Below are 20,218 nucleotides of genomic sequence, written 5' to 3'. Positions count from 1 at the left end.
AAGTTACTAAGTCTTTTTCACTATAGATTTGGGATTTGTTTTTATTGTTCTCATTTTTTCTTTTTTTTTTTCCTTTTTTTTCTTTTCTTTTTCTTTTAATAGAAAAACCTTCCTAAGAAAGGAGTGTCCTTTGCTGCTGGTTCCCGTGTGGAGCAGCTCCCTTCCCGCTGGCTGAGCTGCTCAGGCACAGCCCGGCAGCTCCTGGCCCTGCAGGGCTGAGGCTTTTCCCCGGTGCTGGGCACAGACTGATGGAGCAGCACTGCTCAACACGGGCACACACAGAGGGAGCAGAAGCAGCTGCCTTTGCCCACCTGCAGCTCCAGGGCGCAAACTCTGAGCACACAGGGCTGGAAGGGACTGGCAGCTCCCTGTTTGCTGTGCTGCCCCACTTGTGCCCGGCCCAGCTCTGCAGCCCTGGGCTTTGTGCAAGGAACAGAGGTGAGGACTCCCTCTCCCTGTGCAGCTTCTAGATGGAAAAGGCTGCTGTGAGCAGGCAGCTCCAAGGGCAGAGAAAGGAGGGTCTCCACCACTGGATCTGTGCCACTTCCACCGTCCTGGGCAGCAGCCACTGAGCCCAGGGGAACAGAGGGCACAGCAAGAGGGACAAAACCAGGCAAGGTCAGAGCCTGGGAGGAGCCAGAGCTGGGAGCAGGAACAGCTGCTCCATTGCACTCTTGGAGAAAGCTCTGGGCTGTTTGTGAGCACTGAAAGGCGTGAAGGGCAGAGAGGAGGCCACAGCAAACAATGCTCCTGTTTCCACACCCTCCCCTCTCAGTGTCCCAGAAGGAATTGCATGAACTGTGTTCTTCTCTCGGAGTCGTCTCGTTCAGCATGAGCAGCTTTGCACCAGGAGCTGAAGGAGCTGAAGCCTTGGGCCACAAGAGCTGAGCAAGAGGGAACTTCTTGACCAAAGTAATGCTGCTAACATGGACCTGACTGAATGCAGTAGATAAATCATGGAAATATAGAATCCTTTCTGTTGGAAAAGACCTCTGAGCTCATCAAGTGCAAGTGTTAAGCCAGCACTGTCAAGTCCAGCACTAAACCCTGAAAGGCCAAGGCCTGGACAAGAGGCCTGAGTGAGGCCTGAACAACAGGCCCTGAGCCAAAGGCGACCTCTGGATGAACCTCCCAGCCAAAGGGTATCTTTGTATCTGCTCCTTAACAAAATATGCATGGTCATTAGCCTTGTACTAGATGTATCCACTCCTTAGTGAAACAGGTCTTGACCTTTCTGTATTTGGAAGCCAGACAAGGCCATGAAATCTGACATCTGGCCTTGTCTGGGGGTGTATGGTCAAAGGCAACTCCCTTGGTTCCTCCCTGGGCCCTGGCCAGGCTTTGGGAGGGACCCAAGAGGAGGATGAAACCAGATGTTCCTGCACTAGAAGTGCTGTCAGTTTGTTTATCCATCTCTATCAAAGCTGGGCTCTCTCACAGCCAGGCTGGAGCCTCAGCTGTGGCTGGAGGCACCTGCAGGAATTCCCAGTGCCCGGGAGTGGCTCTGCAGTCCTTGGCTGTGACAGCTTCCCCCAGCTGATGTGTGGGTGTGGGTGATGGGAAAGTGTGAGGGGAACTGGTGATGGATCTTTCTTCATCACTGCGGGCAATCTTTGGTAGTGATGCTTGGGGGCATTGCTGAGCTGCTCCTTTTGTGCTCCTTTGCTGCTTTGAGCTGTAGGAAATGACACTGATTCCTTCAGGGGGTGTCTGTGTCTTTGGTGCTGACCCTGCCCACTGGTCAAACAAAATTGGCATTGTTTGGCCAGAGCAGCACAAAATGTCACTTTCTCAGTCTAAATGGGAGGAATCAGTCCTATCTGACATTCCCAGATGGGAAGCCCTTCCCTAGAGTTCTCTGGCTCTGGAGTGGGCTGAGGTGGGAGCGGATTTTTGACAGGGGCCACTGCATTAGAGGGTGTAAAGTGTCCCACCCTGGCTCTAAAATGGCTCACTGCTCAGCCTGGGTGGGTACCACAGTGGTCCTTAAAAAGGAGAAACTAGATGCCCTAAGAACCCTGGTACAGGAACAACTGGTTCAAGGACACATAGAGCCATCTATGAGCCCTTGGAACACCCCAGTATTTGTTATAAAAAAGAAATCTGGATAGTGGAGGTTACTCCATGAGCTGAGAAAAATCCATTCTGTGATGGAGAGAACGGGCACGTTGCAGCCTGGTCTGCCATCTCCTGCAGTGATTCCTGCCTCCTGGGACATCCTGACTGTGGACTTAAAGGACTGTTTGTTCACTCTTCCATTGCACCCAGAGGACACCCCAAAGTTTGCCTTTACCCTGCCTTCTGTCAATAACACTGCACCAGTGCAAGGTTCTCAATGGAAAGTACTTTCCCAAAACAGGGGAAACAGCCCCACAATCTGTCAGGGCTGTGCTGCTCAGGTACTCTCATCAGTGAGAGAACCATTCCCAGGGGCATACTGTTCCCATGACATGGATGACATTTTGATTGCAGCCCAAACCAAAAATGAACTCTCCCTGATTCAGCCAAGCCTGCTGCAAGCATTAAAAACATTTGGGCTGCAGGTAGCACCAGAGAAAGTGCAGCAGCAACCAGCCTGGAAATATTTGGGACTCAAAATAATGGACCAGACTATACAGCCACAAACAATTCAATTATCAACCAAAATTCTAACTCTAACGACGCACAAAAACTCTTGGATACCATCAGCTGGGTCAAACCTAGGACTGACCAACTCTCAATGACCACTTTTAGTTCACCTCCTAAAGGGTGACTCTGAATTAACTTCCCCCAGAAAATGAACCCCAGAGGCAAAAGCTGCTCTCCAAACAGCAGAGCAAGCTAGCACAAACAGACAAGTCCACAGGACATGCCCAGAGGTGTGTATCACTGTGTTTATTCTCATTGTCATTTTTCATCCTACTGCTATTACTGGACAGTGGAATACACACTGGCCTGATCCTTTGCACATTCCAGAATGAATGTTTCCACCTCATCCACCAAAAAAGATGACACCCACTGTCTTTGAACTAATTGCACAGTCAGTTATCAAATGTTGTCCCAGGTGTTTACAATTGAATGCTAGAGCTCCTTTAAGAATTATCTTGTGTCTGTGACACAAGAGCAATTGGAATGGTGTTTGCTGACAGTACAGCCCTGCCTAGTGCTTTGCAAGGACACTGGAAGACTTTGGGTACCTGCCAGACGTGTCCATCCTGCCTTAGGTCCTGTCCAAGAGCACAAGCAGCATTCTCCTGAGGGCCCTCAGCAGACGCTGTGGAGCTGTGTGTGGAACAGGGACAGAAACAGCTTCTTCACCCACCTCATGGGGATCTGGGACTCTTCAAGTGACAGTTCACTGAAGGGTTCTATTTGTTTACAAACTGTTGTGATGTTTACAAGGTATTTTTTTATGTTTAAGAACTGTTTTTCTGTTCATTGTTTTTTCTCCCATTTTTCAAAGTTGAATGTTTCCTTGTTTCAGTGCTAAGCTGTAATTTGTACCCATAAGCGTTAACCTGTCCCATGCTAGCCTAGAAGATTGTGATCTGGCCTGACAGCTCCTGGCAGTGAGTGCTGTGACTCCAGGGCTACATGGGACACATCACTGCCTGAGGAGGATTAAGCTGGACAAAACCTCCTTCAAATTAAACCCATGCTGTCTGCTGTTACCCCATCTGTAAAAGGGCCCTTGCAAATGGGATAACAGCAAACAATTGGCATTTGAATCAAAAACAAGGGAGGAGATGTAGCAAGGTCCAGCTGGTTTACAGCTGGACATAAGGAGTCTGATCATAACAGACCCAACTGGGCTTGCCTGGCTTGTTCTAGAAGTGCCATGGGGAGCAAAGAGCTCAGGCAACCCCATCCAAGCCCTGGATGCAGACACAGCACTGGCCAGAGATCTGGGCAGGGCACAGATTCCCAACCAGCAGGCTTCCCAAGGCTGGGAAATTCAAACTCACTGTCAAAGGGAGCTTGGAACAATAAATTGTGGCTGTTGGTCTGAGCCCAAGAAGATCCTGTGTCGTGTGTCTCTCTCCAACCCACCAGCCTCATGTTACACTATATCTATATCTAAATCTATGTTTCTCTCTATATCTTTATGTATACATTGAAAATCTCTTCAGCTTCTCTCATTAGACTGAAATTTCATTACTGCTTTGATTGCACACCTCTTTCAGGCAGGCTTTTCCTCTCTCCTTGCCTGCACTTGTCAGGCCTGAGAAGAGAAATTTTGTCGAGCCTTGAGACCGTTCCCATCATCTATCCCTGCTCCTAATGCTGCTTTGAATCATCCTGGGAATCTGAGCATGAGGGAAACTGGGGGGACTTTAGTGAGAGGAAAAGTGAGGCCCCGAGGCCAAAGTGTAAATGCAGAGGCTGGGTTCCCCCAGTCTGCAGTGCTGTGGGGATTGGGGCCTTGCAAACTGCTGTTTTTCTCTGTCAATGGCTGATTCCTTCTGTGGATCTCCTCCTGGAATTCCTGTGCACCAGGGCTGGTGCTGGAGCTGCAGACACACCAAGTGCCCAAAAGCTGTGTGGGACTCATTGGGAATCATTGCTTTGCTGCTTTTGGTGAAAAGTTGTGACGTGACCCTCAGTGTCAGGGAGGTGACACCTTGATGCTGCTGCAGAGCCCACACACCGTGTGTGGAGAGAGCTCAGGAGAAGGTGAAGAAAAAGCAGGATTAAATGCCATGTGCTGCTGAGCTCTGTCAGAAAGTGCTTGGAGTGAAGTGTGTGAAGTGACTGGGAGAGCTGGATAGAAGGGACAGCTCTGAGAGGTGTGTGCTCCATCAGTGCCGTCCTAAGAATGATCTTTGCACAGAGGTGAAAAAGGATCAGTTTGCATGGCCTGCATGTCTGGCTCTGGAAATTCTGTGTGTTGCACAAGCTGAGTGCTGAGCTCATCTGGCTCTGAAATATCATCTCTGCACCTTAGGCAGGAACAGCTTCAGAGTTCTGAACAGGTTCATAAAAATCCGTCATAACCCAGAAGCAAACCTCAGCAATACACATCTGTGACAGGTGAGGAGACTGAAAGCTTTCATTCTGTCCTTGGAGAATGAATTCAGCAATACAAAGCCTCTCTCTTGCCATTAAAATACTTGAGTTTCAGCTCTGTCCCAGGCTCCCAATGTCAAGGATTTCTCTGTGTGGTTGGGGGTAGGTCCTGCCCCCGTAGCTCTCTGCAGGTTGGTGCTAATTCAAGATGTTCTGGAGGGTTCAGATGTTTGGGTGCCCAGGCAGGGAGTGCAGAACAGGGATGACAAGCGCTGACCTTTGCTGTGCCAGAAAGTGCAAGGGACAAATTGGTGCCAGTGAAGGTCATGCCTTTCCCTGGGAGGATCAGTTCTTGTTGTGCTTGTGGCAGAGTGTGGTGCCAGAGGGGTTTGCAAAGGCAATCTTGGTGCATGCAGGCCAGAGGCCCCTGTGCTGCAGCTCCCTCCAGGCTGGCTGCAGCCCCTCAGGGTGCCCAGGAGCAGGGCTTGCCCGCAGCCCAGTGCAGCCTCGGGAGCCCTGGGGCTGCCCAGGGAAGAGCCATGGCTGAGGCTCTGCAGGACCAGGCAGGCTCAGCCCTGCTCCCTCCTGGCATCCCATGGCACAGGGCCCACGGGGATTTGGCCCTGCACACCCAAAGGGTGTCCCGAGAAAGGACAAGCAGAGGGTGACCTCTGTCAGGGGGAGCCCTCTGTGCACAGGGACCCCCACTCCTGGGCTGGCTGTGCCAGCTCCCCCAGGCACCTCCAGCCCTGGCAACCTGCACCAAGTGGAGACCACCCCTTTGGAAATGCTGCCTGTGCCCAAAGCAAATGCAGAGAGACCTGGGCTGTGAAAAACAGAGTTTGTTTATTTACAGAAGAACAGTAACAAACATGAACTAGAGAACATATTTACATTGTAAGAATATTTGTAACAGCAACAATCTGTAGAACGTATTTACATGAGAACATATCTACAAAAACATAGGAAACATATTTACAAAAGATAAAAAAGAAACCCTAAAACCTATATCCTAAAGACAACAAAGTCAAAAATGTATATCCTAAATAGAACAACAAACTCCAAAATGTATATACAGAAGGCTGGTGGGTGTCCTGGATGTCTCTCAGACCTGGAAGAAAAGCAAGTGCAAGTCAGGCACCAGGGCTGTTCCAGGTGCTCCCAGGCTGGCACAGGCTGGCACAGGGGGTCTCTGCTGCCACAGCTGAGCCTGCCTGGGGCTGGGGGCTGTGCCCCAGCTGGGATGGGGCTTGTGTGGCCCCAAGCAAGCCCAGGACAGGCCGGGGAAGGCCACCAGGATCCAGTGCCCAGGGCACCGTGTCCCTGAGCAGGGAGCACCCAGCCCAGCCCCAGCCTGGCAGCAGGGGGCCCACTCTGCCTGTGGGGAGCACATGCCTGTTCTGCTGCTGGCATGGTCCTCATCCCAACACCATGGCCTCCACCTCATCTTCTGCATCAATCTCCATATCTTCAATCTCCACTTCCACATCAACCTCCATGTCTTCCTACTGTATCCTCCGACACATCCACCTCCATTACTTCCTCTGTCTCTTCCACCATATCCACATCCATTTCTTCATCTCCGCTCTCATCCCTGTCCACCTCCATGTTCTCCTCTCTATCAAGCTCTATATCTACATCCATGTCTTCCACTCCTTCCTCCTCTACATCCACTTCCATCTCTTCCATTCCACTCTCTTCTCCATCAACTTCCATCTCTTCCTCTCTATCCAGCTGTGCATCCACTTCCATATCTTCCACACTATCTGTGACAGCCTGCAGAGATAGCAAAACCTCAGAGTGGGGTCCCCACACCATCCCCACAGAGCTGCAGCCCAGCCCGGATGTCCATGGGTGTCCAACTCCAAGGAATGGCACCGTACCTCCATTGGGACAACTGTGAGCATCCAGCAGCAGAAACTGTTGGCCAAATCCCAAAAATAGGCAGCTTTCAGGGTGGTTGAAGCCTGCAGAGGCAGCAAAACGTCACTGTGGGGTCCCTGTTCCACACCACCCTCACACAGCTCCAGCCGAGCCAGGACGTCCAGGGGTGTCCACCTCCCTGCAATGGCACCGTACCTTCCTCAGAAGAAAGGTGAACATCCTGCAGGAATGGATGACAAAAGCCAGGCAATAGGGAGTTCACAGGCCGGACGGGGTTGTCAGGGGGCACAGGACAAGCAGGGTGACAGCAGTGCTCTTGGAGCAGGGTGAAGGCTGGGCTGACACAAGGGCCAATGGTTGTGTTGTGCTCTTTGCTGGGTGCTGCCAGTTCCACTTGGAACATGCACTGTGACATCCCAGCTGCCACGAGTCCAGGCTGGCTCTCAAGTGGACACTGGCAACCAGAGAATGATGGAAGCCCTGAGCGCTTGGGCTTGGGCGGGAGCCTGAAGATCATCTTGTGTCAGCCTGAGCAATCTTGCCCACACCCTGTTGCTCAGAGCCCTGTTCCCACCTGGCCTTGGCTGTTGCCAAGGATGGGGCATCCACAGCCTGCGTGCACAGCCTGGCCCAGTGCCTCAGCACCCTCAGTGCAAAAGAACATCTTCCTGAACCTTCCACTCCCACCTCCAATCCACCTCCTGCCCTTGAAAGCCATCCCCCCTTGCCCTCTCTGCACAGGCCCTGCTGAACACTCTGTGCCCATCTTTCCTGGGGGACCCTTCCAGCCCTGCACAGCTGCACTGAGGCCTCCCCATGGCCCTCTCTTTGCAGGCTGAGCATCCCCAGCCCCACATGCACAGCAGGCAGGCAGATCAGTGGCAGTCAGGGCTGAGGGGCAGCAAACAGCATCAGGGACTGAGAGATGGCAGCTTTAGAGCCAGGTTTGTCTCCAAATGTGCAAAATTAATACTGGTGGAGCGGGAGATGGTGGGATACTGACTCTGTTCCAACTGGTGAATATTTTCTTTCATTTTCCTTCTTTTCTGTCATGCTGACCCCTGTGTTGCTGTTTGAAAGGAAGCTTGGCACAAGATCCATTGTCTTGTCCATTTGTGAAACGCTGAGCAGAGTCAGGGCAAGCTGATGATGCAGAGCAAAACTTGCAAATGTAGTGGTGATCCTGAGCCTGGGGGATGAAGATAAACTCAGTCAAAAGGAATCTCTGGAAAGCTGAGCCTGGTTCACAATTCCTGGAGTTTGGCTCCGTCAAGACCCTTCATGACTGACAATCAATCACTCTTTGTCCCCACACCCTGCCCAGCATTTCCCTCATCCCACCCCTGGCACTCCCACGGATCAGGAGCAGTGTGGCCAGCAGGACCAGAGCAGTGATTCTTCCCCTGTGCTGGGCACTGCTTGGGCAGAACCTCGAGGGCTCTGCCCAGTTCTGGGGCCCCCAATTCAGGAAGGACGTGGAGGGGCTGGAGCGTGTCCATAGAAGGGCAGCAAGGTTGGTGAGGGCTCTGGAACACAAGGCCTGGGAGGAGCAGCTGAGGGAGCTGGGCTTGTTTATCCTGGAGAAGAGGAGGCTCAGGGGAGACAAGGTGATATCAGGGCACAGGTTGGACTTGATGATGTCCAAGGTCTTTTCCAACCTTGCTGATTCTGGGATTCTCTGAAACCACCCTTTCAGCAGCTACAGGATGAGCCTTGGTCCTCCTTTTCAAAAGGCCCAGTAGCCCACGTCCCTCATGTTCTCCTCACAGCCCCAAAGCCCATCCTGCCAGTCCTGCAGAGCCTCTGCAGCCCCTCCTCATTGCCCAGAGCAGGGAGCCCTACAGCCAGACACAGCAGCCCAGATGTGCCCCCCTGGCCTGCTGTGCCTCTGGCAAGGGAGCAGCAGGAGGCACTGCAGGAGCCTGCAGACAATTCCTGAAGCACTTGGAGGATGATCCTGCTCCCCAAGGGACGTTCCCATGGTGACACCTCAGGAACTGAAATGGGGAGTGGGGCCAGGGAGGAAAGGGCAACCAGGGATGGGCTGTTTGCAGGGCAGGGAACAGGGATGGGCAATAGGAAGAAATTTTTTCCAGGAAGAGTAAAGAAAGCCAAGGGAAAGCAAAGGAAATGCTCCGGGCAGTTTGGGGGTGCCCTGGCTCTGAGCAACAAAGTCTGCAGTGGGACAGGAAACTCACAGCTGATGGGAACAAACTTTCTGGCTGACTTCAGAGGCCACCACAAACCTGAGTGGTTTCTCCCCTGTCCTCCAGCCCCTCCAGGCCCCAGGGGCTGATGGCATTTGTGCTCACTCAGGTTCATCTCCCCACACCAGCACCACGGGAGTGCTGACGCCTGCTCTGTGCAGTGCAAACAGGGGCTCCTGAGGCAGTGCTGCCGTGTCTGTGCCTGCAAGGATGCGGCCCCTGTGCGTGCTGGGGGAGAGGCCAGGGCTGCAGAGGGGGGATGTTGTTGGCAGGTGCATGAGGATGCTCTGGGACGCTGCCCTGGGGTGTCCAGCGCAGTGGGGATGGATCAGCCCCTGCTCTGCTGCTCCTTCCTGTCTCCCCCAGGGTCCCTGCAGAGCCCCAGCCATGCTCTTTGCTCCCACCATGTGCACAGCCAACCTGGGGCTGCTCGTGGGGCTTTTCTCTGCTAAGCATTGGCCTGGGTATGTTCTGGAGAGAGCCTGGGCAAGGAGCCTGCAGCCCCCAGGCCCTGGCCTGAGGCGTCAGTGCTGCCCCAGCAGTGCCCATGGCCTGTCCCTGCTGCAGCCCCGGCACTGCCACCCCCAGCCCTGTGCCCGGCCCCGAGAGCACTCAGGCCCTACAGCAACAGCAGGGCCAGGAGGGCAGCGGGGCAGGGCCACGGCAGCAGCACTGGCAACACCAAGTGCTGCTGCTGCTGCTGGGCACAGCTGCTGTGCCAGCACTGATCTGCCCCAGCTCTGCACACAGACATTGCTGCTGCAGCCCCAGAGAAGGGAACCAAAGGGGCATCTCTGCAGAAAACTTGTCTGGGAGATCCTTGAGTTCCTTTAAAGCCACCAAGAGGGCAGCCCCTCATTGACACAGTCTGTGGCCACAGGGAAGGTGGAGAGAAACAAAATGAGAAATGGCACGAAGAATGACATGTCTTTGTGGACAATATTTAAAAATGAAAACAAAGGAAAAGAACCTCCAAAAGAAACCAACGGGAAGTTTCAAAGACGGCTTTTATTAGGAGGGTTTGCAGAAATTGGCCAGCACTTGAATGTTGCTGAAACCATCCAGTCATCATTCTTCACACTGCAGCCTTGACCTCCTGGTCCCTCAGGCTGTAGATGAGGGGATTCAGGGCTGGAGGCAGCACCAAGTACAGAACTGACAGGGCCAGATCCAGGGATAGGGAGAAGATGCAGGGGGGCTTCAGGTAGGCCAACACTGCAGTGCTGAGGAACAGAGAGACCACGGCCAGGTGAGGGAGGCAGGTGGAAAAGGCTTTGTGCCCTCCCTGCTCAGAGGGGATCCTCAGCACAGCCCTGATGATCTGCACATAGGAGAAAACAATGAACACACAACAACCAAATACCAAAGAGGCACTAACTGCAATGAGTCCAAGTTCCCTGAGATAGGATTTGGAGCAGGAGAGCTTGAGGATGGGGGGATTACATAAAAGAACTGGCGCAGAGCTCTGCCCTGGCACAGGGGCAGGGAAAATGTATTGGCCATTTGCATGAGAGCATTGAGAAAGGCACTGGGCCAGGCAGCTGCTGCCATGTGGGCACAAGCTCTGCTGCCGAGGAGGGTCCCGTAACGCAGGGTTCTGCAGATGGACACGTAACGGTCATAATACATGATGGTCAGCAGGAAATACACTACTGACATAAGAAAAATAAAGAGGAAAACTTGAGCAGCACATCCTGTCTAGGAGATGTGCCTGGTGTCTCAAAGGGAATTGTGCCAGGCTTTGGGGACAGTGGTGCAGATGGAGCCCAGGTCACTGAGGGCCAGCTTGAGCAGGAAGAAGAACATGAGGGTGTGCAGGAAGTGGTTGCAGGCTACGGTGCTGATGACGAGGCCCTTGGCCAGGAGGGCAGCTAGGGAGATGCCCAGGAAGGAGCAGAAGTGCAGGAGCTGCAGCTGCCACTGTTCATGGACAAAGGACAGTGACAAGTTAGGACAGGCTGCTTTGAGCCAAACTCATGCCATTCCCTGTAGACTGTCCTGCGGTGTTGGTGTCTTTGCTGCAGATCCTGACTGCTGACAAAACATCAACACATTCACTTCAGAGTTAGACTAGCTCAATGCACAAGATGGCGGCCAGGGCTGAGGCAGACACACACAAGATGGCGGCTGGGCTCAGGCTGTGCCTCCCAGCGCCATCTGCGGCCCCTGCCAGCCCAGCCCCAGCCCCGGAGCCGCATAGACCAGGCACAGCCCCCCCTTCAGCCCTCTGTGTAAATGGACATTGACAGACACCCGGGAAACGGACACGGTGTGGCACCTTTGCTCTGTGCACACAAACACAGACCAGCCCGTTCGGAGCGTCAGCTGGCAGTATATTGATGTCAAGGCAATTCAAATAGGTGAAAATAGGAAAAAACTCCAGGGACTGAACATTTTGAAATAAAAACTTTCTTTTTTCCAAAAGAGGGCCAAAAGCGTTTCCTGTGCAGATGGACTTTGCTTAGCTAAAGAAGCATCACAGGTGGTTTTGTCCAGGCAGGAGTCACAGTGACTGTGAGGTGCTGAAAGCAGAGATGGGATCTGCTTGAGGCCGAGGGTGCAGCGGCTGCTCACCTGCAATGTGTATCCCTCAGGGTACCTCTTTCTTTAGAACACTAGTGTTATAAATGAAAAGGTCCCAAAAACATCCAAGTTAAAATTTAGCAGCAAATTTTAATTGAGATGAATATAATTAAATAAAAGGATACATTCAAATAAAAATGTATTGCATTCTTTATAAAAGTAATTTAACAGTAAATGGACCTGGTATCAATAAAGCATGAGCATAAGGCTGGCTGGCCAGGCCAGGGTACATGTGCAGAGTTCAGGACCCTACCCCATGTACAAATCAAAGACTGTTTCATCTATACATTTATACTGTAGCCAACAACCTATCTTCCTATCTTTAATTGTCTCCTCCCAGTTTCGATTCTTGAAGTTTGCGTCACTTTCTTCATCGCGCATGCTCCAGTTGTTTTTGAGGGTCTTTGACTCCTTGCGGTGGTGGCAGGTGATGAAGGCTACTCCTCTTCCTTGTATGTCCTTTGTATGACCTTGCTAGTTATATGTGTGTGCCTAAATAGTTAAGTACCATTATAAAAAAAAAAAAGAAATGAACATCTGGATATTTGGGCTTATCTCAATGTTCCTGGACTCTTCTCAATCCCTTTTTCGCATCTTCAAGGATACTACTCTCTAACTGTCCTTGGTCTCATGTCCTGTTCTCATAGTATTTTGCCAAGGAAAAAGGGCGGGGGGACTCTTCTAATACTATGTCTTTATCTGAAGTTAGTTTTACTAATTCTGCTAATATTGATAAAATATAAAGTTACAATACTAACCTATTGATATTAAGTAATATTGAGTATATATATAGTTACAATTTAGCACGAACCATACTCATTCATTACACTAGTGTTCTAAAGAAAGAGGTATCCTGAGGGATACACAGCGCAGGTGAGCAGCCGCTGCACCCTCGGCCTCAAGCAGATCCCATCTCCGTTTTCATCACCTCACCGTCACTCTGACTCCTGCCTGGACAAAACCACCTGTGATGCTTCTTTAGCTAAGCAAAGTCCATCTGCACAGGAAACGCTTTTGGCCCTCTTTTGGAAAAAAGAAAGTTTTTATTTCAAAATGTTCAGTCCCTGGAGTTTTTTCCTATTTTCACCTATTTGAATTGCCTTGACATCAAAATACTGCCAGCTGACGTTCCGAACTGGCTGGTCTGTGTTTGTGTGCACAGAGCAAAGGTGCCACACCGTGTCCGTTTCCCGGGTGTCTGTCAATGTCCATTTACACAGAGGGCTGAAGGGGGGGCTCTGCCTGGTCTGTGCGGCTCCGGGGCTGGGGCTGGGCTGGCAGGGGCCGCAGATGGCGCTGGGAGGCACAGCCTGAGCCCAGCCGCCATCTTGTGTGTGGCTGCCTCAGCCCCAGCCGCCATCTTGTGTGTGTCTGCCTCAGCCCCAGCCGCCATCTTGTGTGAGTCTGCCTCAGCCCCAGCCACCATCTTGTGTGTGGCTGCCTCAGCCCCGGCCGCCATCTTGTGCATTGAGCTAGTCTAACTCTGAAGTGAATATGTTGATGTTTTGTCAGCAGTCAGGATCTGCAGCAAAGACACCAACACCGCAGGACAGTCTACAGGGAATGGCATGAGTTTGGCTCAAAGCAGCCTGTCCTAACTTGTCACTGTCCTTTGTCCAGGAACAGTGGCAGCTGCAGCTCCTGCACTTCTGCTCCTTCCTGGGCATCTCCCTGGCTGCCCTCCTGGCCAAGGGCCTCGTCATCAGCGCCGTAGCCTGCAACCACTTCCTGCACACCCTCATGTTCTTCTTCCTGCTCAAGCTGGCCCTCAGTGACCTGGGCTCCATCTGCACCACTGTCCCCAAAGCCTGGCACAATTCCCTCTGGGACACCAGGCACATCTCCTACACAGGATGTGCTGCTCAAGTTTTCCTCTTTATTTTTCTTATGTCAGTAGAGTATTTCCTGCTGACCATCATGTATTATGACCGCTACGTGTTCATCTGCAAACCCCTACACTACGGTACTCTCCTGGGCAGCAGAGCTTGTGCCCACATGGCAGCAGCTGCCTGGCCCAGTGCCTTTCTCAATGCTCTCATGCAAATGGCCAATACATTTTCCCTGCCCCTGTGCCAGGGCAATGCCCTGGGCCAGTTCTTCTATGAAATCCCCCCATCCTCAAGCTCTCCTGCTCCCAATCCTATCTCAGGGAACTTGGGCTCATTGCAGTTAGTGCCTCTTTGGTATTTGGTTGTTTTGTGTTCATTGTTTTCTCCTATGTGCAGATCATCAGGGCCATGCTGAGGATCCCCTCTGAGCAGGGAGGGCACAAAGCCTTTTCCACCTGCCTCCCTCACCTGGCCGTGGTCTCTCTGTTCCTCAGCACTGCAGTGTTGGCCTACCTGAAGCCCCCCTGCATCTTCTCCCTATCCCTGGATCTGGCCCTGTCAGTTCTGTACTTGGTGCTGCCTCCAGCCCTGAATCCCCTCATCTACAGCCTGAGGGACCAGGAGCTCAAGGCTGCAGTGTAAAGAATGATGACTGGATGGTTTCAGCAACATTCAAGTGCTGGCCGATTTCTGCAAATCCCTTCTAATAAAAGCCGTCTTTGAAACTTCCCGTTGGTTTCTTTTGGAGGTTCTTTTCCTTTGTTTTCATTTTTAAATATTGTCCACAAAGACATGTCATTCTTTGTGCCATTTCTCATTTTGTTTCTCTCCACCTTCCCTGTGGCCACAGACTGTGTCAATGAGGGGCTGCCATCTTGGTGGCTTTAAAGGAACTCAAGGATCTCCCAGACAAGTTTTCTGCAGAGATGCCCCTTTGGTTCCCTTCTCTGGGGCTGCAGCAGCAATGTCTGTGTGCAGAGCTGGGGGCAGATCAGTGCTGGCACAGCAGCTGTGCCCAGTAGCAGCAGCAGCAGCACTTGGTGTTGCCAGTGCTGCTGCCGTGGCCCTGCCCCGCTGCCCTCCTGGCCCTGCTGTTGCTGTAGGGCCTGAGTGCTCTCGGGGCCGGGCACAGGGCTGGGGGTGGCAGTGCCAGGGCTGCAGCAGGGACAGGCCATGGGCACTGCTGGGGCAGTGCTGACGCCTCAGGCCAGGGCCTGGGGGCTGCAGGCTCCTTGCCCAGGCTCTCTCCAGAACACGGCCAGGCCAATGCTCAGCACAGAAAAGCCCCATGAGCAGCCCCAGCTTGGCTGTGGGCAGGCTGGGAGCAAAGAGCATGGCTGGGGCTCTGCAGGGACCCTGGGGGAGATGGGAAGGAGCAGCAGAGCAGGGGCTGATCCATCCCCACTGCGCTGGACACCCCAGGGCAGCGTCCCAGAGCATCCTCATGGACCTGCCAACAACATCCCCCCTCTGCAGCCCTGGCCTCTCCCCCAGCACGCACAGGGGCCGCATCCTTGCAGGCACAGACACGGCAGCACTGCCTCAGGAGCCCCTGTTTGCAGTGCACAGAGCAGGCGTCAGCACCCCCATGGTGTTGGTGTGGGGAGATGAACCTGAGTGAGCACAAATGCCATCAGCCCCCGGGGCCTGGAGGGGCTGGAGGACAGGAGAGAAACCACTCCGGTTTGTAGTGGCCTCTGAAGTCAGCCAGAAAGTTTGTTCCCATCAGCTGTGAGTTTCCTGTCCCACTGCAGACTTTGTTGCTCAGAGCCAGGGCACCCCCAAACTGCCCGGAGCATTTCCTTTGCTTTCCCTTGGCTTTCTTTACTCTTCCTGGTTAAATGTTCTTCCTATTGTCCACCCCTACCCTGCAAACAGCCCATCCCTGGTTGCCCTTTCCTCCCTGGCCCCACTCCCCATTTCAGTTCCTGACCTGGCACCATGGGAACGTCCCTTGGGGAGCAGGATCATCCTCCAAGTGCTTCAGGAATTGTCTGCAGGCTCCTGCAGTGCCTCCTGCTGCTCCCTTGCCAGAGGCACAGCAGGCCAGGGGGGCACATCTGGGCTGCTGTGTCTGGCTGTAGGGCTCCCTGCTCTGGGCAATGAGGAGGGGCTGCAGAGGCTCTGCAGGACTGGCAGGATGGGCTTTGGGGCTGTGAGGAGAACATGAGGGACCTGGGCTACTGGACCTTCAGCAGAGGAGGCCCAGGGCTCATCCTGCAGCTGCTGAAAGGGTGGTTTCAGAGAATCACAGAATCAGCAAGGTTGGAAAAGACCATGGCCATCATCAAGTCCAACCTGTGCCCTGATATCACCTTGTCTCCCCTGAGCCTCCTCTTCTCCAGGATAAACAAGCCCAGCTCCCTCAGCTGCTCCTCCCAGGCCTTGTGTTCTAGACCCTTCACCAGCCTTGCTGCCCTTCTCTGGACACGCTCCAGCCCCTCCATGTCCTTCCTAAATACAGGAGCCCAGAACTGGGCAGAGCACTGGAGGTGCTGCCCAAGCAGTGCCCAGCACAGGGGAAGAATCACTGCCCTGGTCCTGCTGGCCACACTGCTCCTGATCCGTGGGAGTGCCAGGGGTGGGATGAGGGAAATGCTGGGGAGGGTGTGGGGACAAAGAGTGATTGATATCAGCCATGAAGGGTCTTGATGGAGCCAAACTCCAGGATTGAGAACCAGGCTCAGCCTTCCAGAAATTCCTTTTGACTGAGTTTAGCTGCATCCCCCAGGCTCAGGATCACCACTGCATTTGCAAGTTTTGCTCTGCATCATCAGCTTGCCCTGACTCTGCTCAGCGTTTCACAAATGGACAAGACAATGGATCTTGTGCCAAGCTTCCTTTCAAACAGCAACACAGGGGTCAACATGACAGAAAAGAAGAAAAAAGAAAGAAAGAAATAATTCACCAGTTGGAACAGAGACCGCATCACACCATCTTCCCCTCCACCAGTGTTATCTTGTACATTTAGAGACAACCCTGGCTCTAAAGCTGCCATCTCTCAGTCCCTGATGCTGTTTGCTACCCCTCAGCCCTGACTGCCCCTGATCTGCCTGCCTGCTGTGCATGTGGGGCTGGGGATGCTCAGCCTGCAAAGAGAGGGCCATGGGGAGGCCTCAGTGCAGCTGTGCAGGGCTGGAAGGGTCCCCCAGGAAAGATGGGCACAGAGTGTTCAGCAGGGCCTGTGCAGACTGGGCAAGGGGGGATGGCTTTCAAGGGCAGGAGGTGGATTGGAGGTGGGAGTGGAAGGTTCAGGAAGATGTTCTTTTGCACTGAGGCTGCTGAGGCACTGGGCCAGGCTGTGCACGCAGGCTGTGGATGCCCCATCCTTGGCAACAGCCAAGGCCAGGTGGGAACAGGGCTCTGAGCAACAGGGTGTGGGCAAGATTGCTCAGGCTGACACAAGATGATCTTCAGGGTCCCTTCCAAGCCCAAGCGCTCAGGGCTTCCATCCTTCTCTGGTTGCCAATGTCCACTTGAGAGCCAGCCTGGACTCGTGGCAGCTGGGATGTCACAGTGCATGTTCCAAGTGGAACTGGCAGCATCCAGCAAAGAGCACAACACAACCATTGGCCCTTGTGTCAGCCCAGCTTCACCCTGCTCCAAGAGCACTGCTGTCACCCTGCTTGTCCCGTGCTCCCTGAGAACCCCATCAGGCCTGTGAGCTTTCAGCTGCCTGGATTTTTCTATCCTTACCTGCAGGATGTTCACCTTTCTCATGAGGAAGGTATGGTGCCATTCCAGGGAGGTGGACACCCCTGGATGTCCTGGCTGGGCTGGAGCTGTGTGGGGATGGCGTGGGACAGGGACCACACTCTGAGGTTTTGTTTCTTGTGCAGGCTGCAGCAGTCGTTAAAGCTGCCTATTTTCTGCATTTTGACAACTCTTTCTGCTGCTGGATGCTCACAGTTTTCCCAATGGAAGTACAGTGCCATTCCATGGAGGTGGACACCCCTGGACGTCCTGCCTGGGCTGGAGCTGTGTAGGGATGGTGTGGGACAGGGACCCCACTCTGAGGTTTTGCTACCTCTGCAGGCTGTCACAGATGGAGAGGAAGATATGGAAGTGGACGGAGAAGAGAGTGCAGTGGAAGAGATGGAAGTGGATGTAGAGGAGGAAACAGTGGAAGACATGGACATAGATAGAGATCTTGATACAGAGGAGGAAATGGAGGTGGACGAAGTTGAGACGAGAGAAAGAAATGGAGGTGGATATGGAAGAGGAGATGGCAGAGGACATGGAGGTGGATGTGGAGGAGGACAGTGAAGATATGGACATTGATGCAGAAGATGAGGTGGAGGCCATGGTTTTGGGATGAGGACCGTGCCAGCAGCAGAACAGGCATGTGCTCCCCACAGGCAGAGTGGGTCCCCTGCTGCCAGGCTGGGGCTGGGCTGGGTGCTCCCTGCTCAGGGACACGGTGCCCCTGCACTGGATCCTGGTGGCCATCCCCGGCCTGTCCTGGGCTTGCTTGGGGCCACACAAGCCCCGTCCCAGCTGGGGCACAGCCCCCAGCCCCAGGCAGGCTCAGCTGTGGCAGCAGAGACCCCCTGTGCCAGCCTGTGCCAGCCTGGGAGCACCTGGAACAGCCCTGGTGCCTGACTTGCACTTGCTTTTCTTCCAGGTCTCAGGAAGAGCCCGGAAAGAGATGCATCAATTCTGTATATATGTCCTACAGCTTGTTATTTTCTTCAGGATTTACGTTTCAGAGTTCGTTGTCTTTAGGATCTATGTTTTTGGGTTTCTTTTTTTCTCCTGTAAATATGTTTCATGTGTTTTTGTTAGATATGTTCTTATGTAAATACGTTCTACAGATTGTTGCTGTTACAAATATTCTTACAATGTAAATATGTTCTCTAGTTCATGTTTGCTGCTGTTCTTCTGTAAATAAACAAACTCTGTTTTTCACAGCCCAGCTCTCTCTGCATTTGCTTTGGGCACAGGCAGCATTTCCAAAGGGGTGGTCTCCACTTGGTGCAGGTTGCCAGGGCTGGAGGTGCCTGGGGGAGCTGGCACAGCCAGCCCAGGAGTGGGGGTCCCTGTGCACAGAGGGCTCCCCCTGACAGAGGTCACCCTCTGCTTGTCCTTTCTCGGGACACCCTTGGGGTGTGCAGGGCCAAATCCCTGTGGGCCCTGTGCCATGGGATGCCAGGAGGGAGCAGGGCTGAGCCTGCCTGGCCCTGCAGAGCCTCAGCCATGGCTCTTCCCTGGGCAGCCCCAGGGCTCCCGAGGCTGCACTGGGCTGCGGGCAAGCCCTGCTCCTGGGCACCCTGAGGGGCTGCAGCCAGCCTGGAGGGAGCTGCAGCACAGGGGCCTCTGGCCTGCATGCACCAAGATTGCCTTTGCAAACCCCTCTGGCACCACACTCTGCCACAAGCACAACAAGAACTGATCCTCCCAGGGAAAGGCATGACCTTCACTGGCACCAATTTGTCCCTTGCACTTTCTGGCACAGCAAAGGTCAGCGCTTGTCATCCCTGTTCTGCACTCCCTGCCTGGGCACCCAAACATCTGAACCCTCCAGAACATCTTGAATTAGCACCAACCTGCAGGGAGCTACAGGGGGAGAACCTACCCCCAACCACACAGAGAAATCCTTGACATTGAGAGTCTGGGGCAGAGCTGAAACTCAAGTATTTTAATGGCAAGAGAGAGGCTTTGTATTGCTCAATTCATTCTCCAAGGATAACAATAATGAAAGCTTTCAGTCTCCTCACCTGCCACAGATGTGTATTGCCGAGGTTTGCTTCTGGGTTATGACAGATTTTTATGAACCTTTTCAGACCTCTGATGCTGTTCCTGCGTAAGGTGCAGAGATGATATTTCAGAGCCAGATGAGCTCAGCACTCAGCTTGTGCAACACACAGAATTTCCAAAGCCAGACATGCAGGCCGTGCAAACTGATCCTTTTTCATCTCTGTGAAAAGATCATTCTTAGGACGGCACTGATGGAGCACACACCTCTCAGAGCTGTCCCTTCTATCCAGCTCTCCCAGTCACTTCACACACTTCACTCCAAGCACTTTCTGACAGGGCTCAGCAGCACATGGCATTTAATCCTGCTTTTTCTTCACCTTCTCCTGAGCTCTCTCCACACACGGTGTGTGGGCTCTGCAGCAGCATCAAGGTGTCACCTCCCTGACACTGAGGGTCATGTCACATCTTTTCACCAAAAGCAGCAAAGCAATGATTCCCAATGACTCCCACACAGCTTTTGGGCACTTGGTGTGGCTGCAGCTCCAGCACCAGCCCTGGTGCACAGGAATTCCAGGAGGAGATCCACAGAAGGAATCAGCCATTGACAGAGAAAAGCAGCTTGCACAGCCCCAGTCCCCACAGCACTGCAGACTGGGGGAACCCAGCCTCTGCATTTACATTTGGCCTCGGGGCCTCACTTTTGCTCTCACTAAATTCCTCACAGTTTCCCTCATGCTCAGATTCCCAAGATGATTCAAAGCAGCATTAGGAGCAGGGATAGATGATGGGAACTGTCCCAAGGCTTGACAAAATCTCTCTTCTCAGGCCTGACAAGTCCAGCCAAGGAGAGAGGAAAAGCCTGCCTGAAAGAGGTGTGCAATCAAAGCAGTAATGAAATTTAGGTCTAATGAGAGAAGCTGAAGAGATTTTCTATGTATACATAAAGACAGAGAGAAAAACATAGATTTAGATATAGATATAGTGTAACATGAGGCTGGTGGGTTGGAGAAAGACACACGACACAGGATCCTC

The sequence above is a fragment of the Prinia subflava genome, chromosome 30 (assembly GCF_021018805.1).
Source record: "Prinia subflava isolate CZ2003 ecotype Zambia chromosome 30, Cam_Psub_1.2, whole genome shotgun sequence".
Taxonomy (NCBI): Eukaryota; Metazoa; Chordata; class Aves; order Passeriformes; family Cisticolidae; genus Prinia; species Prinia subflava.
The sequence above is the reverse complement of the archived record's forward strand: the minus strand, read 5'-3'. Positions refer to the sequence as shown.